Genomic DNA, 16803 nt, shown 5'->3' with positions numbered 1-16803 from the left:
CACGGTCAAATTGCTTTTTTTTCGAAGGCCCTTTTAGTTTTCGTAGGCCCTTGGCACAGTGTTCACTGTGGCCTTTTGGATAATACGGCCCTGGTGGGTGGGTGGGGTGAGTGGGTGGGTGGGTGAGTAGGTAAGTGGGTGGTTGAGTCGGTGGGGTGAGTGGGTGGGTAATTGGTTGGTTGGGTGAGTGGGTGAGTAGGTGAGTGGGTGAATGAGTGGGTGGGTGAGTGGGTGAGTCGGTGGGTGAGTGGGTGAGTAGGTGAGTGGTTGGGTGAGTGGGTGAGTAGGTGAGTGAATGAGTGGGTGGGTGAGTGGGTGAGTGGGTGGGTGAGTGGGTGAGTAGGTGAGTGGTTGGGTGAGTGGGTGGGGTGAGTGGGTGGGTAATTGGTTGGTTGGGTGAGTGGGTGAGTAGGTGAGTGGGTGAGTGGGTGAATGAGTGGTGGGTGGGTGAGTGGGTGGGTGAGTGGGTGGGTGGGTGAGTGGGTGGGTGGGTGAGTGAGTGGGTGAGTGAGTGGGTGAGTAGGTGAGTGGTTGGGTGAGTGGGTGGGGTGAGTGGGTGGGTAATTGGTTGGTTGGGTGAGTGGGTGGGTGAGTGGTTGGGTGAGTGGGTGGGTGGGTGAGTGGTTGGGTGAGTGGGTGGGTGGGTGAGTGGGTGGGTGAGTGGGTGAGAGGGTGGGTGAGTGGATGGGTGGGTGGGTGAGTGGGTGGGTGGTTAAGTGGGTGGTTGAGTGGGTGAATGAGTGGTGGGTGAGTGAGTGGGTGAGTGGGTGAGTGGGTGGGTGGGTGAGTGGGTGAGTGAGTGAGTGGGTGAGTGGGTGGGTGGGTGGATGAGTGAGTGAGTGGGTGAGTGAGTGGGTGAGTGAGTGGGTGAGTGGGTGGGTGAGTGAGTGAGTGAGTGGGTGAGTGGGTGAGTGAGTGGGTGGGTGGGTGAGTGAGTGAGTGGGTGGGTGAGTGGGTGAGTGAGTCGGCCCAAGGCACAGTACCCACTGTGCCCTATTGGATAATACGGCCCTGAGCTGATTGGGTTTGGGTGCTGGTAACACTTCGTATTGCCTTGCAGCAACACAGTCCACCGGAAGCCGCCATCCACTGCACAAACCACAGCAACAACAGCAGCAGCAGCAGCAGCAAATGCGGATACCCTGATGATGCACAGATGGAAAATACAAATAAAAACTCCCCAGCAGTAGAAGTGTTGGGGACTGTGGTCATCACGAACATAGACCGTAACACAACGTGCCCCGATCCACAAATATGAAGGTGACATCATCCCAGCAGCGACGATGAATGATGCACTACGACTCCGACACATGACGCAGTTGTCATCTGGACTCGACCACCTGAATGTGACGTCGTAGTAGTAGTTGTTGTTGTTGTTTGCTCTGCATCTACATCAGCAGCCTTACGACGAAAGAAGAGGACAACGACATGGGTACCTGGGTTCGATTCCCGACGCGGTGGTGCCTGTTGCTTCCCGTGCAGAGTTTGCGTCATTGTGTGTGCGGCTGGGAGCGGTGGCGCTGTGGTGAGCGGCGCTGCTCCACCATCACCCCCTCCACCACCACCCCTCTAAGTCGACTCGGCTTCAAATGAGCACCTGGTTAGACGTGTAAACATCGCCACTTGGGAGACAAAGTACCGTACTGGTAATGGACGAAGCCTACGACTCCAAGAAGTGGCCCCGAAGCTTGCCACAACGTAAGGGACCCGTGGTGATTTACAGCACAACGTGAGTTGAGCGTGTGGACAATTAGAGCCAAGCCGAAACATTACATGTGGAGACTAGGCTCTAAGAAAAGCCGTCTCGGGTGTGGACCAATCAAATTCAAGGACAGTGCATATTATTATCAGAGTTGTCTTTTTTGTTTGCATTTTGACTGCTTGTGTTGTGGTTATTGCAAACATGATGCCTTGAATAAAGGTGTCAGTTTTTGTGCCAGTTAAAAGGGTAAAACCTATTCCTATATCTTGTTACTGGCAAAGGAGGTCTCATAATCTCCATATATATAAGGCAAAGTTGTGAGTATGTGTGTCTGTTCAAAATGTTTAGCGTACTTCCCGACATGCAACAAACTTGAAATTTGCCATGTGGGTACTTTCCAGACTGTACGCCATGCAAACATTATAAAAATACACTTTTGGTTTTCTTTATGGGGGGGGAGCTCAATAATGCATTTTTTTTGCATTGCAAGTGAGCTGTGACGTCAAATCTGTCACGTGACCCGCGCACGTGGAAGCGTAACGCATTGTAGTGTAGTGGTTAGCGCGCTGCGCTACGAACCCGGTAATCCGAGTTCGATTCCCGCTGAGGGCCACCACCGGTGACGATTATTTTTACCGGTCCTGGGCCTCCCCTAGGTCGACTCAGCATCAAACGAGTAACTGCTGTGGTGTGTGAACATCGCCACTGGGGAGACAAAGGCGGCCGGGTAGTAAAGCTTATAAGAAAGATTGTTTAAAAATATTTCTTTTTTAATGATATAATCTAGCATTGTCATCAGTATGGCATAAGTATACCAAGTTTGCAGTCCATACCACATTGGGAAGTGGGTTAAAATTGAGTTACAAGATTTGAGGATACAACAACAACAGAGTGAGTTAATAGAAAGCGTGTAAATAATAATAACTCAACATTTCAAGAGCCGCGAGTTTGCCGACCTCGAATGGCCCTAAACGATAACGGAAACAGGGCAAGACCCCAGAACACAGATTGTTGTTGTTGTTGTTTTGGGTTAGATCACGTGAATATAAGTGTGGTGTCGTTAAACCCGCCACCACCCGACACAGCCAATCAGTAAGGTTTGTCACGTAAACAGAACGTGGCCAATTCGTTACTAGTACAGCATTAGTGTATAGTGTAGTGTATAGTAGTGTAGTGTATAGTAGTGTAGTGTATAGTGAAGTGTATAGAAGTGTAGTGTATAGTGAAGTGTATAATAGTGTAGTGTATAGTGAAGTGTATAGTAGTGGAGTTTATAGTGAAGTGTGTAATAGTGTATTGTATAGTGTATCTTTAGTGTAGTGTATAGTAGTGTAGTGTATAGTGCAGTGTATAGTAGTGTAGTGTATAGTGAAGTGTATAGTAGTGTAGTGTATAGTGAAGTGTATGGTAGTGTAGTGTATAGTGTAGTGTATAGTAGTGTAGTGTATAGTGAAGTGTATATTAGTGTAGTGTATAGTGAAGTGTATAGTAGTGTATAGTGAAGTGTATAGTGTAGTGTATATAGTAGTGTATCTTTAGTGTAGTGTATAGTAGTGTAGTGGATAGTGTAGTGTATAGTAGTGTCGTGTATAGTGAAGTGTATAGTAGTGTAGTGTATAGTGAAGTGTATAGTGAAGTGTATAGTAGTCTAGTGTATAGTGTAGTGTATAGTGAAGTGTATAGTAGTGTAGTGTATAGTGTAGTGTATTGTGTAGTGTATAGTGAAGTGTATAGTGAAGTGTATAGTAGTGTGGTGTAGGGTGTAGTGTATAGTAGTGTAGTGTATAGTGTAGTGTCTAGTGTAGTGTATTGTGTAGTGTATAGTGAAGTGTATAGTGTAGTGTGTAGTAGTGTATAGTGTAGTGTATAGTGAAGTGTATAGTAGTGTAGTGTATAGCGTAGTGTATAGTGAAGTATATAGTAGTGTCGTGTATAGTGTAGTGTATAGTAGTGTAGTGTATAGTAGTGTAGTGTATAGTAGTATCGTGTATAGTGTAGTGTATAGTAGTGTAGTGTATAGTGTAGTGTAAAGTGTAGTGTATAGTGAAGTGTAAAGTAGTGTAGTGTATAGTGAAGTGTATAGTGTAGTGTATAGTAGTGTAGTGTATAGTGTATAGTGAAGTGTATAGTCGTGTAGTGTATAGTGAAGTGTATAGTAGTGTAGTGTATAGTGTAGTGTATAGTAGTGTAGTGTATAGTGAAGGGTATAGTTGTGTAGTGTATAGTGAAGTGTATAGTCGTGTAGTGTATAGTGTAGTGTATAGTGAAGTGTATAGTAGTGTAGTGTATAGTGTAGTGTATATGTAGTGTATAGTGAAGTGTATAGTAGTGTAGTGTATAATGAAATGTATAGTAGTGTATAGTGTAGTGTATAGTGTAGTGTATAGTAGTATAGTGTATAGTGTAGTGTAAAGTGTAGTGTATAGTAGTGTAGTGTATAGTGAAGTGTATAGTAGTGTAGTGTATAGTGTAGTGTATAATAGTGTATAATAGTGTAGTGTATAGTAGTGTAATGTATAGTGTAGTGTATAGTGTAGTATATAGTATAGTATATAGTGTAGTGTATAGTATAGTGTATAATAGTGTAGTGTATAGTGTAGTGCAGGGGTGGGCAAATGTTTTGACTCGCGGGCCACAATCGGTTCTAAAATTTGACAGAGGGGCTGGGCCAGGAACAGATGGATGGAGTGTTTGTGTGAACTAATATAAATGACATGTAAAAATCATTACATGAAAGGATTTGGCCTTTAATAGGTAGCAAAGCATTTACTTGCAAGGCAATTTAACAAATTGTACGAACATGAACAATGCAAAAACATGTCGTAACTCCCGGTCAAAGTGCGTCATCTAATGGGTAAATGGGGGTATTACAGGAGAAAGGTAAAATTTAGTTTAATTTAATAATAATATTTGGACAAGTTCCGCGGGCCGGATTAAAAAGCCCAACGGGCCGTATACAGCCCAGGGGCCGTACTTTGCCCATGTCTGGTGCAGTGTATAGTGGTGTAGTGTATAGTGTAGTGTAGTGTGTAGTGTATAGTGTAGTGTATAGTGTAGTGTATAGTGCAGTGTATAATGTAGTGTATAGTGTAGTGTATAATGAGGTGTATAGTAGTGTAGTGTATAGTGTAGTGTATAGTGAAATGATATAGTAGTGTAGTGTATAGAAGTGTCGTGTATAGTGTAGTGTATAGTGGTGTAGTGTATAGTGTAGTGTATAGTGTAGTGTATAGTAGTGTAGTGTATAGTGTAGTGTATAGTGTAGTGTATAGTGGTGTAGTGTAAAGTGGTGTAGTGTATAGTGTAGTGTATAGTGTAGTGTATAGTAGTGTAGTGTATAGTGTAGTGTAAAGTGGTGTAGTGTATAGTGAAGTGTATAGTAGTGTAGTGTATAGTGTAGTGTATAGTGAAGTGTATAGTGGTGTAGTGTATAGTGTAGTGTATGGTAGTGTAGTGTATAGTAAAGTGTATAGTAGTGTAGTGTATAGTGTCGTGTATAGTGAGGTGTATAGTAGTGTATAGTGTAGTGTATAGTGAAGCGTATAGTAGTGTAGTGTATAGTGTAGTGTAGTGTATAGTAGTGTAGTGTATAGTGTAGTGTATAGTGCAGTGTATAATGAGGTGTATAGTAGTGTAGTGTATAGTGTAGTGTATAGTGTAGTGTATAGTCGTGTAGTGTATAGTAGTGTAGTGTATAGTGAATTGTATAGCAGTGTAGTGTAGTAAAGTGTATACTAGTGTAGTGTATAGTGTAGTGTATAGTGTAGTATACTAGTACAGCACACTGGTTGTGTGTTGGAGAGCAAATCCACAACATTTACAATCCGAGTACGACGTTTCGCCAGCAATTACAACCAGCTTCATCAGGCGGACAGCAGCCAGATTTGTGGAGAAATCCTCCTCCTGATTGGTTCCTTAAATAGAGGCGTAGACGTGAAGACGTCACTTGTGAGCCCTTCACGTGCGAAGTGGGGGTGGGAATTCATGGCAGGAACCTCCTGCAAAGTAGCCTCGAGACTCAACGAAGTAGTTGTCTTTTTTGGGTGTATGGGAAAAAATAACAAATGTAAAAAAACGATGTCGTTGACTGCACAATGACCGTGCAAGTCTGTGGCCAGAAGGTTGAGCTCCAGCCCGAGTTGGTTAACATTTTCTCTGGATTATTTTTTTTCCTTTCTAATTCGCTTTTGACCTGAAACCATGCCAGCCGTGCGTGCAATCTCAATCCGTGTCTCGATCTCAATCCGTGTCTCGATCTCAATCCGTGTCTCGATCTCAATCCGTGTCTCGATCTCAATCCGTGTCTCGATCTCAATCCGTGTCTCGATCTAAATCCGTGTCTCGATCTCAATCCATCTCTCAATCCACGTCTCAATCTCAATCCATCTCTCAATCTTCAATCCATCTCTCAATCCCAATCCATCTCTTAATCTCAATCCATCTCTCAATCTCAATCCATGTCTCAATCTCAATCCATCTCTCAATCTCAATCCATCTATCAATCTCAATCCATCTCTCAATCCATGTCTGAATCTCAATCATCTCTCAATCTCAATCCACGTCTCAATCTCAAGCCATGTCTCAATCTCAATCCACGTCTCAATCTCAATCCATCTCTCAATCTCAATCATCTCTCAATCTCAATCCACGTCTCAATCTCTGTCCATCTCTCAATCTCAATCAACGTCTCAATCTCAATCCACGTCTCAATCTCAATCCATGTCTCAATCTCAATCCACGTCTCAATCTCAATCCATATCTCAATCTCAATCATCTCTCGATCTCTGTCCATCTCTCAATCTCAATCCACGTCTCAATCTCAATCTTCTCTCAATCTCAATCCACGTCTCAATCTCAATCCACGTCTCAATCTCAATCCATGTCTCAATCTCAATCATCTCTCAATCTCAATCCATCTCTCGATCTCAATGCGTGTCTCAATCTCAATCCACGTCTCAGTCTCAATCCACGTCTCGATCTCTGTCCATCTCTCAATCTTCAATCCATCTCTCAATCTCAATCCACATCTCAGTCTCAATCCACGTCTCGATCTCTGTCCATCTCTCAATCTTCAATCCATCTCTCGATCTCTGTCCATCTCTCAATCTCAATCCATCTCTCAATCTCAATCCACGTCTCAGTCTCAATCCACGTCTCGATCTCTGTCCATCTCTCAATCTTCAATCCATCTCTCGATCTCTGTCCATCTCTCAATCTCAATCCATCTCTCAATCTCAATCCACGTCTCAGTCTAAATCTACGTCTCGATCTCTGTCCATCTCTCAATCTTCAATCCATCTCTCAATCTCAATCCACGTCTCAATCTCAATCCACGTCTCGATCTCTGTCCATCTCTCAATATTCAATCCATCTCTCAATCTCAATCCAAGTCTCAGTCTCTGTCCATCTCTCAACCTTCAATCCATCTCTCAATCTCAATCCACGTCTCAGTCTCAATCCACGTCTCGATCTCTGTCCATCTCTCAATATTCAATCCATCTCTCAATCTCAATCCAAGTCTCAGTCTCTGTCCATCTCTCAACCTTCAATCCATCTCTCAATCTCAATCCACGTCTAAGTCTCAATCCACGTCTCGATCTCTGTCCATCTCTCAATCTTCAATCCACGTCTCAATCTCAATCCACGTCTCAATCTCAATCCATGTCTCAATCTCAATCCACGTCTCAATCTCAGTCCATATCTCAATCTCAATCATCTCTCGATCTCTGTCCATCTCTCAATCTCAATCCACATCTCAATTTCAATCTTCTCTCAATCTCAATCCACGTCTCAATCTCAATCCACGTCTCAATCTCAATCCATGTCTCAATCTCAATCATCTCTCAATCTCAATCCATCTCTCGATCTCAATGCGTGTCTCAATCTCAATCTACGTCTCAGTCTCAATCCACGTCTCGATCTCTGTCCATCTCTCAATCTTCAATCCATCTGTCAATCTCAATCCACGTCTCAGTCTCAATCCACGTCTCGATCTCTGTCCATCTCTCAATCTTCAATCCATCTCTCGATCTCTGTCCATCTCTCAATCTCAATCCATCTCTCAATCTCAATCCACGTCTCAGTCTCAATCCACGTCTCGATCTCTGTCCATCTCTCAATCTTCAATCCATCTCTCGATCTCTGTCCATCTCTCAATCTCAATCCATTTCTCAATCTCAATCCACGTCTCAGTCTCAATCTACGTCTCGATCTCTGTCCATCTCTAAATCTTCAATTCATCTCTCAATCTCAATCCACGTCTCAATCTCAATCCATGTCTCGATCTCTGTCCATCTCTCAATCTTCAATCCATCTCTCAATCCACGTCTCAGTCTCTGTCCATCTCTCAATCTTCAATCCATCTCTCAATCTCAATCCACGTCTCAGTCTCAATCCACGTCTCGATCTCTGTCCATCTTTCAATCTTCAATCCATCTCTCAATCTCAATCCACGTCTAAGTCTCAATCCACGTCTCGATCTCTGTCCATCTCTCAATCTTCAATCCACGTCTCAATCTCAATCCACGTCTCAATCTTAATCCATGTCTCAATCTCAATCCACGTCTCAATCTCAGTCCATATCTCAATCTCAATCATCTCTCGATCTCTGTCCATCTCTCAATCTCAATCCATCTCTCAATCTTCAATCCATCTCTCAATCTCAATCCACGTCTCGATCTCTGTCCATCTCTCAATCTTCAATCCATCTCTCGATCTCTCGGCAGAGCGAGCGCGGCGACCTCCTCCACGCGTGTTGGAGATACGGAGTAGATGCCGCAGAGCTGCGTCTGAGTTCCACGCAACAACAACAACCCCCTACCCCCCGCCCCCCCCACCATCTTCATCCTGAGCGTGCATCGCTTTGGAACGATCTACGTTTCCCCAGACAGCGATGAGCTCAACAAAGACAAAACTCAGACAAGATGACGAGTTGTTCTGTTTGGCATTTTTTTTTTGCGCGCGCGTCCAATTCGGAAATTAAAATTCCGTTCGCTCTACGTTTTTTCGGTGGCCACGGACCCTTTTTTTTCTTTCCTGTGGAGGGGAGAGGGCCCTGGTGGCGGCGGCGGTTGCGGAGATTTGCGGTGGCGTGGGTGGGGGGGAAAAGAATAACTTTCAGACTATTTATTATTTTATTAATATTCTTCGCGACGTTTTATTTTCTGCTCCGACAACAATGGCCTTGGTGTGTGTCTCACTGTGCCGGCCGAGGGGGGCTAGAGGGGGCGACGGGGGGGGGGGGGGGTCTGTCTCGGCAGTTCTCGTAGCATCAGCAGGAGGAGGAGCAGGGCGGGCGACGATTTGGCAAAGCGTTCGGGAAGCGATGCCTCTCCACCTTCATTCTCGCCGGCGTCGCCGGTTCTGTCTTGGACCAGCCGGCGAGTTCATGAAAGGACAGCGCCTCACCCCCCCCCCACCCACCACCACCCACCACCACCCAGCACCACCCACCACCACCAAGCACCACCACCCAGCACCACCACCACCCAGCACCACCCAGCACCACCACCCAGCAACACCCACCAGCACGCAGCACCACCACCCACCACCCAGCACCACCACCTACCACCACCCACCACCACCCACCACCACCCAGCACCACCACCTACCACCACCCACCACCACCCAGCACCACCACCCAGCAACACCCACCAGCACGCAGCACCACCACCCACCACCACCCACCACCACCCAGCACCACCACCCAGCAACACCCACCAGCACGCAGCACCACCACCCACCACCACCCACCACCACCCACCACCACCCACCACCACCCAGCACCACCACCCACCACCACCCACCACCACCCACCACCACCACCCAGCACCACCCAGCACCACCCAGCACCACCACCCAGCAACACCCACCACCACCCAGCACCACCACCCAGCACCACCACCCAGCACCACCCACCACCACCACCCACCACCACCCACCACCACCCAGCACCACCCACCACCACCACCACCACCCACTACCACCCACCACCACCACCCACCACCACCCACCACCACCCAGCACCACCACCCACCACCACCACCCACCACCACCACCATCACCCAGCATCACCCAGCACCACCCACCACCACCACCACCCACCACCACCCACCACCATCACCACCCAGCACCACCTAGCACCACCCACCACCACCACCACCCACCACCCAGCACCACCACCCAGCACCACCACCCAGCACCACCACCCAGCACCACCACCCACCACCACCACCACCCACCACCACCCAGCACCACCCACCACCACCAGCACCCACCACCACCCAGCACCACCACCACCCACCACCACCCACCACCACCCACCACCCAGCACCACCACCCAGTAGCACAGGCAGCAGTAGTCGATGTTACCCACTGGAGGATGATGATGGGAGTGGGGTAGGGGGGTGAGGAAGGGAGGGAGGGAGGGGGGAAGTGGTGGAAACGTTTGCGACGTTGTCGTGGCGAGACTGCGGTGGTGGTGGTGGTTGGTGGTGGTGGTGGTTGGTGGTGGTATTGGTGGTGGTGGTTGGTGATAGTGGTTGGGGGTGGTTGGTGGTGGTGGTTGGTGGTGGTGGGTTAGTGGTTGGTGGTGGTTGGTGGTGGGTTGGTGGTTGGTAGTGGTGGTTGGTGGTGGTTAGTGGTGGTGGTTGGTGGGTTCGTGGTTGGTGGTGGTAGTTGGTGGTGGTTGGTGGTGGTGGGTGGGTGGTGGTGGTTGTGGGTTAGTGGGTGGTGGTGGTTGGTGGTTGTGGGTTAGTGGTTGGTGGTGGTAGTTGGTAGTTGGTGGTGGTGGTGGGTTGGTGGTGGTGGTTGGTGGTTGTGAATTGGTGGTTGGTGGTGGCTGGTGGTGGGTTAGTGGTTGGTGGTGGTAGTTGGTAGTTGGTGGTGGTTGGTGGTTGTGGATTTGTGGGTGGTGGTGGCTGGTGGTGTCCACGTCCCGCGAGCCGGTGGGCAGGAAAGACAAGAAACGTCGTGGAGGCGCTGCTGGCTCATAGAGAGAGTCGTGCCCTTCGGGGCGTGCCGTGTCTGCTGTTGTGTCTGCTGTTGTGTCTGCTGTTGTGTCTGCTGCTGTTGTGTCTGCTGCTGTGTCTGCTGCTGTTGTGTCTGCTGCTGTTGTGTCTGCTGCTGTTGTGTCTGCTGTTGTGTCTGCTGTTGTGTTTGCTGTTGTTGTGTCTGCTGCTGTGTCTGCTGTTGTGTCTGCTGCTGTTGTGTCCGCTGCTGTGTCTGCTGTTGTGTCTGCTGTTGTGTCCGCTGCTGTGTCTGCTGGTGTGTCTGCTGTTGTGTCTGCTGCTGTTGTGTCTGCTGTTGTGTCTGCTGCTGTGTCTGCTGCTGTTGTGTCTGCTGCTGTGTCTGCTGCTGTTGTGTCTGCTGTTGTGTCTGCTGTTGTGTCTGCTGTTGTGTTTGCTGCTGTGTCTGCTGTTGTGTCTGCTGGTGTGTCTGCTGTTGTGTCTGCTGCTGTTGTGTCTGCTGTTGTGTCTGCTGTTGTGTCCGCTGCTGTGTCTGCTGGTGTGTCTGCTGTTGTGTCTGCTGCTGTTGTGTCTGCTGTTGTGTCTGCTGCTGTGTCTGCTGCTGTTGTGTCTGCTGCTGTGTCTGCTGTTGTGTCTGCTGTTGTGTTTGCTGCTGTTGTGTCTGCTGTTGTGTCTGCTGTTGTGTCTGCTGTTGTGTCTGCTGGTGTGTCTGCTGCTGTTGTGTCTGCTGTTGTGTCTGCTGCTGTGTCTGCTGCTGTGTCTGCTGCTGTTGTGTCTGCTGTTGTGTCTGCTGTTGTGTCTGCTGCTGTGTCTGCTGCTGTGTCTGCTGCTGTGTCTGCTGTTGTGTCTGCTGCTGTGTCTGCTGCTGCTGCTGTGTCTGCTGTTGTGTCTGCTGTTGTGTCTGCTGCTGCTGTGTCTGCTGCTGTGTCTGCTGCTGTGTCTGCTGTTGTGTCTGCTGCTGTTGTGCCTGCTGCTGTGTCTGCTGTTGTGTCTGCTGTTGTGTCTGCTGTTGTGTCTGCTGCTGTGTCTGCTGCTGTGTCTGCTGCTGTTGTGTCTGCTGGTGTGTCTGCTGTTGTGTCTGCTGCTGTCTGCTGCTGTCTGCTGTGTCTGCTGTTGCGTCTGCTGCTGTGTCTGCTGCTGTGTCTGCTGTTGTGTCTGCTGCTGTTGTGCCTGCTGCTGTGTCTGCTGTTGTGTCTGCTGCTGTGTCTGTTGCTGTGCCTGCTGCTGTGTCTGCTGTTGTGTCTGCTGCTGTGTCTGCTGCTGTGTCTGTTGCTGTGTCTGCTGCTGTGTCTGCTGCTGTTGTGCCTGCTGCTGTGTCTGCTGCTGTGTCTGCTGCTGTGTCTGCTGCTGTGTCTGCTGCTGTGTCTGCTGCTGTGTCTGCCTGCCGTTGTCTCACCCGACCGACCCCGCCAGCGTGCGCGCGCCTGTCTCGTTGTGTGGTGGGAAGGAGGAGGTGAGTGAGTGAGTGGGTGAGTGAGTGGGTGAGTGAGTGGGTGAGTGAGTGGGTGAGTGGGTGAGTGAGTGGGTGAGTGGGTGGGTGGGTGAGTGAGTGAGTGGGTGAGTGGGTGAGTGAGTGAGTGGGTGAGTGGGTGAGTGGGTGAGTGAGTGAGTGGGTGAGTGAGTGGGTGAGTGAGTGAGTGGGTGAGTGGGTGAGTGAGTGGGTGGGTGAGTGGGTGGGTGAGTGGGTGGGTGAGTTGGTGGGTGAGTGGGTGGGTGGATGAGTGGGTGGTTGATTGGGTGGGTGGGGTGAGTGGGTGGGTGGGTGAGTGGGTGGGTGAGTGGGTGGGTGAGTGGGTGATTGAGTGGGTGGGTGAGTGGGTGGGTGAGTGGGTGGGTGAGTGGTGGGCGGGGAGTGTGAGCGGAGTGGTCTCCCAACCCGGGCGGACCTCGGGCGAGGTGCTGCTGGGTCACCCCCTCGTGTGCCGTGCCGGCCTTCACAGGTGCTGCTACTCGCTAACAGCACTTGCCCCTACAGTCTCTGATCTTTGCGGTGGCAGGACACGCGTCTGTTGTTATTGGGGGGGGGGGGCAGTGGTTCCACTCCACTGCCGAACCCGGCGACCCAAAAAAGGCCGTGGCCAATATTTGAAACCGCGAGACTCTGATGCGTCGTCCTCCTCGAGCTCGCAGGGGGCTCTTTAATGGCCTGCCGCTCCGTGGGAGTTGTTTATAAAGGTGCAAAGATAAAGATCCCCCATATAGCCTTAACAGACTGTAGGGGGCAAGTGCTGTTAGCGAGCACCTATGAAGGCCGGTAACGGTACACGAGGGGGTGGGTGGCCAGCACCACGCCCGGGCCGCCTTTGTCTCCCCAGTGGCGATGTCTCGCAATACACCGCCACCAGGTACTCATTTGAGGCTGAGTCGACCTAGGGGAGGCCCGGGACCGGTTAAGATAATCGTCACTGGTGTTTACCGTGAGCGGGAATCGAACCCGTGTCGCTGGGTTCATAGCGCAGCGCGCTAACCGCTACACCACCGCCCCCGCGCTGATACAGGTACTGACACACAAACACACACAAACACACACGCTGTACACACACACACGCTGTACACACACACACGCGCACGCTGTACACACCCCTCGTGCACGTTCTGCAGCTGGAATGTGACACGTCTCGCTCGAGCCAATCCCCGGGCTCTCGGCTGCCCTCCTCGTTTCGCCCCCCCCCCTCTCTGCCCGCCTCCCCCCCCGTCCCCCCCCCCCGTCCCCCCTCTCCGGGCGGCGCGAGACGCCCTGTCGCGCTGACTCACTGTCGGGATTTCACGTTGCACCACCAAACACAAAAAAATGAAAAAATCTCCCCCCTCCCCTCCCCACAGCCCCCCGTATAGCCTGCGACCTGACAGTCGCATGGGGCAAGTGCTGTGAGCGAGAACCTACGAGGGACGGCAAGGCACGGTACACCAGCGCCACGCACGGCCGCCTTTGTCTCCCCCATGGGAATGTTTACACACCGCACAGGGGGTGTTCATTTTAGGCCGAGTCGCACCAAGGGGAGGGTCCCAGGACCAGCTCTGAAATTCGTCACCGGGTGTTCGCCGAGAGCGGGAATGGAAACTCCGCTCACCGTGTCCGTAGCGCAGTGTGTGCGCTAACCGTTGCGCCACCGCTCATCACTCGCACGCTCGCACCAGAACAGAGGGAGGGGGGGGGACGTGCAAAACCTCGCACACAAGAGGCAGCAGGATGTGGGAATCGAACTCAAGGCCCCTTCTTGCCTTACCACTGCCGCCCTTAATTGGCAGACGCGATTTTAAGTATGGGGTGCCGCGATGGATAGATGTTAACTGCCTCGCCTGGTGTGCAGGAGGTCGTGGGTTCGATCCCCATCCTAACGCCTGCTGTATATTTGGAGTTTGCGATGTCTCTCTCATCATCATCCCGGTGGCTAGGAGATGTTAACTACCTCGCCTGGTATACAGGAGGTCGTGGGTACGATCCCGACCCCTCACGCCTGCTGTATATTTGGAGCCTGCGTGTCTCTCTCACCATCATCACGGTGGCTAGGAGATGTTAACCACCTCGCGTGGTATACAGGAGGTCGTGGGTTCGATCCCGATCCTAACGCCTGCTGCTGTATATTTGGAGTTTGCGTGTCTCTCTCATCATCATCATCACGGTGGCTAGGAGATGTTAACTACCTCGCCTGGTACACAGGAGGTCGTGGGTTCAATCTCGACCCTGACACCTGCTGCTGTATATTTGGAGTCTGCGTGTCTCTCTCTCTCTCCCTGTGGTCGCGTGGATTTTTCTCTGGGTCCTCGTGCATTTCCCTCCCCGTTTGGAATCAACACCGCGCGTTGCGAGTATCCGACCGCTGCTCTACACATCCCCTTGTAGGCCACTTCGACGAGAAATCATTTGTCGGCCAGGTCGCTGCTGAAAAAGGAGCCACGTCGCTCTGCGGTCCTCGCCTGGCGAAACCAAACGCGGCAAAAACATCGCGCGCACGCACGCGCGTTTGACTTCTTTTCCACCGCCAACCTGCGCCGAACGGTGAGGTGCGTTCGGCCGGTCGCGTTGACGGCGACGACTCGAGGCGAGGTGCCACGCGCCAGTAACTTCGCTCCCGCCTTCGCACGGGAACAGCCTCGGGGAGGCGACGCTGCGTCGGCTCCGGCGAAGCCAACGGGGAGGCTGGTATCTGCCAAAGGGGGGTTTCTCTTGAGCTGCAAGAAGACGTCCGCGATTGTTTGTTTACATGTTTTACCTTCGCGATCCCACCCTCCGAAGCGATGACAATTATATAGCTGTGGGTGGTCACCCTCCCAACTGCCCCCCCCCACCACCACCACCACCACATACACGCATCAGTGCAAGAGCAACAAATATAAACGAACGCCGAATGACAATTACAGCTTTTTTTTTCTCTCTATCTCTCTCTCGAGCGCTCGTTTTGGTGGCATTGAGCCGAATGTGGTGGCGGTGGTGGCGGTGGTGGAAGTGGTGGCGGTGGTGGCAATGGTGGCAGCGGTGGCAGTGGTGGTGTCGGTGTCGGTGGTGGCAGCAGTGGCAGTGGTGGCGGTGGTGGCGGTGGTAGCGGTGGTGGCAGTGGTGGCGGTAGCAGTGGTGGCAACGATGGCAGCGGTAGCAGCGGTGGCGGTGGTGGCAGCGGTGGCAGCGGTGGCGGTGGTGGTTGTAGTGGTGGGGGTGGTGGCGGCGGTGGCAGCGATGGTAGTGGTGGCGGTGGTGGCGGTGGTGGTGGTGGCGGTGGTGGTTGCAGTGGTGGCGGTGGTTGCAGTGGTGGCGGTGGTGGCGGTAGCAGCGGTGGTAGTGGTGGCAGCGGTGGCAACGGTGGTGGCGGTGGTGGCGGTAGCAGCAGTGGCGCTACACCCCGAGTTCGATTCCCGCTCCTTGTCGTTTGCGCGCGCCCGTGATTCCAGGGGGCTTCAAATCAGGCGAAAATTGGCGGGTCGCGTGGAGATTTCGGCCCATCCCAAACAAAAAAAAAGCACCGCCTGGGCACTTGGTGCAATTGAAGCCTCCACTCCACTCCAACCAGTGCCGGATGATCCTCGTAACAAAAGTGTCTACAAATGTAGTAGTAGCTACGGGCCCCGCACTTTCAAGGGCCCCGCGCTAAATGATTTCAAGCTATCAATTCCGGTTCAGCGATTCTGCGCTTGCTCTATTACTATAGTACTATACCGCCTTCGACTTTCACGAACGACCGGGTGTTTAAGGTGAGCGATTTGTCGTATTATCTGGCTGTGAAGCAAATGAAAAAAATACAATTACTTCACTATGCGAATCAAAAAAGTTGTGTTTAAATATTTACGCGGTTTATTTTAAATTTAGGCCCCCTTCATAACATATCCTACAGGCCCCGCAACTTTGCTTAATACGCCACTGACTCCAACCCAACTCCCCCACAAACCACGACCCCCGCGAGTCACGAGGGCGATTGTAAAGAGGGTGGAGGAGTTTCCGTGACTGGGGGGTGGGTCGGCTGGCTGGGGTTGGTTCCTACACCACCACATTGGAGTTCGATCCCACACCTTGGCGATGCCTGTTGGAGTATATTCAGAGTCCGTGTGCTCGCTCTCTTTCTCTCCGCGGTGATCGCAGCGTGGATCCCTCTCTGGGTTCCTCCTCCTCCGGGTTTTTCCTCCCCCTCCTCTTCCTCCTCCTCCTCCTCCACATTTTAGAAAACAACACGCGGTCAGAATATTTGGTTGCTGCTATAAATGATTCCCACGTGTGATGATGATGATGATATCAGCCACTGCGATGATGAGCTGTCATCACGCGTGGTCAGGTCGCCTCTGAACAAGAGTGCATGGCGCGGTGGGCTTCACCCGTTAAATACAATTATTATTTACAGTTCAGTTTGGATTATTTACATCATTTGACTGCTATGAATGTTCACGTGATAAAGTCGCTTCGTTTGTGGCCAGGTCGCTTCTGAAAAAATAAACTAACAGCTCAGCGTGCTTTACCTGGTAAAATAAACAAACACGTATATATATTTTTATTCTAGCGAGTCGTTTACCTTTCCTATACTTTGAAATCGCTATCGTGTTTTTTTAGTATTGGTCGTTGCCGTCACTTTCTGAGCCGCCCCTACCGGACATCTGCGAAAAAGAGCTTTACAGCTCATCGGATTTCTCCTGCAGTATCAATTATTAAAG

This window comes from Petromyzon marinus, chromosome 63, assembly GCF_048934315.1.
Source record: "Petromyzon marinus isolate PM22_M1 ecotype Great Lakes invasive population chromosome 63, UKy_Petmar_22M1.pri1.0, whole genome shotgun sequence".
NCBI classification, from domain to species: Eukaryota; Metazoa; Chordata; class Hyperoartia; order Petromyzontiformes; family Petromyzontidae; genus Petromyzon; species Petromyzon marinus.
Note: the sequence above shows the minus strand (reverse complement) of the source record.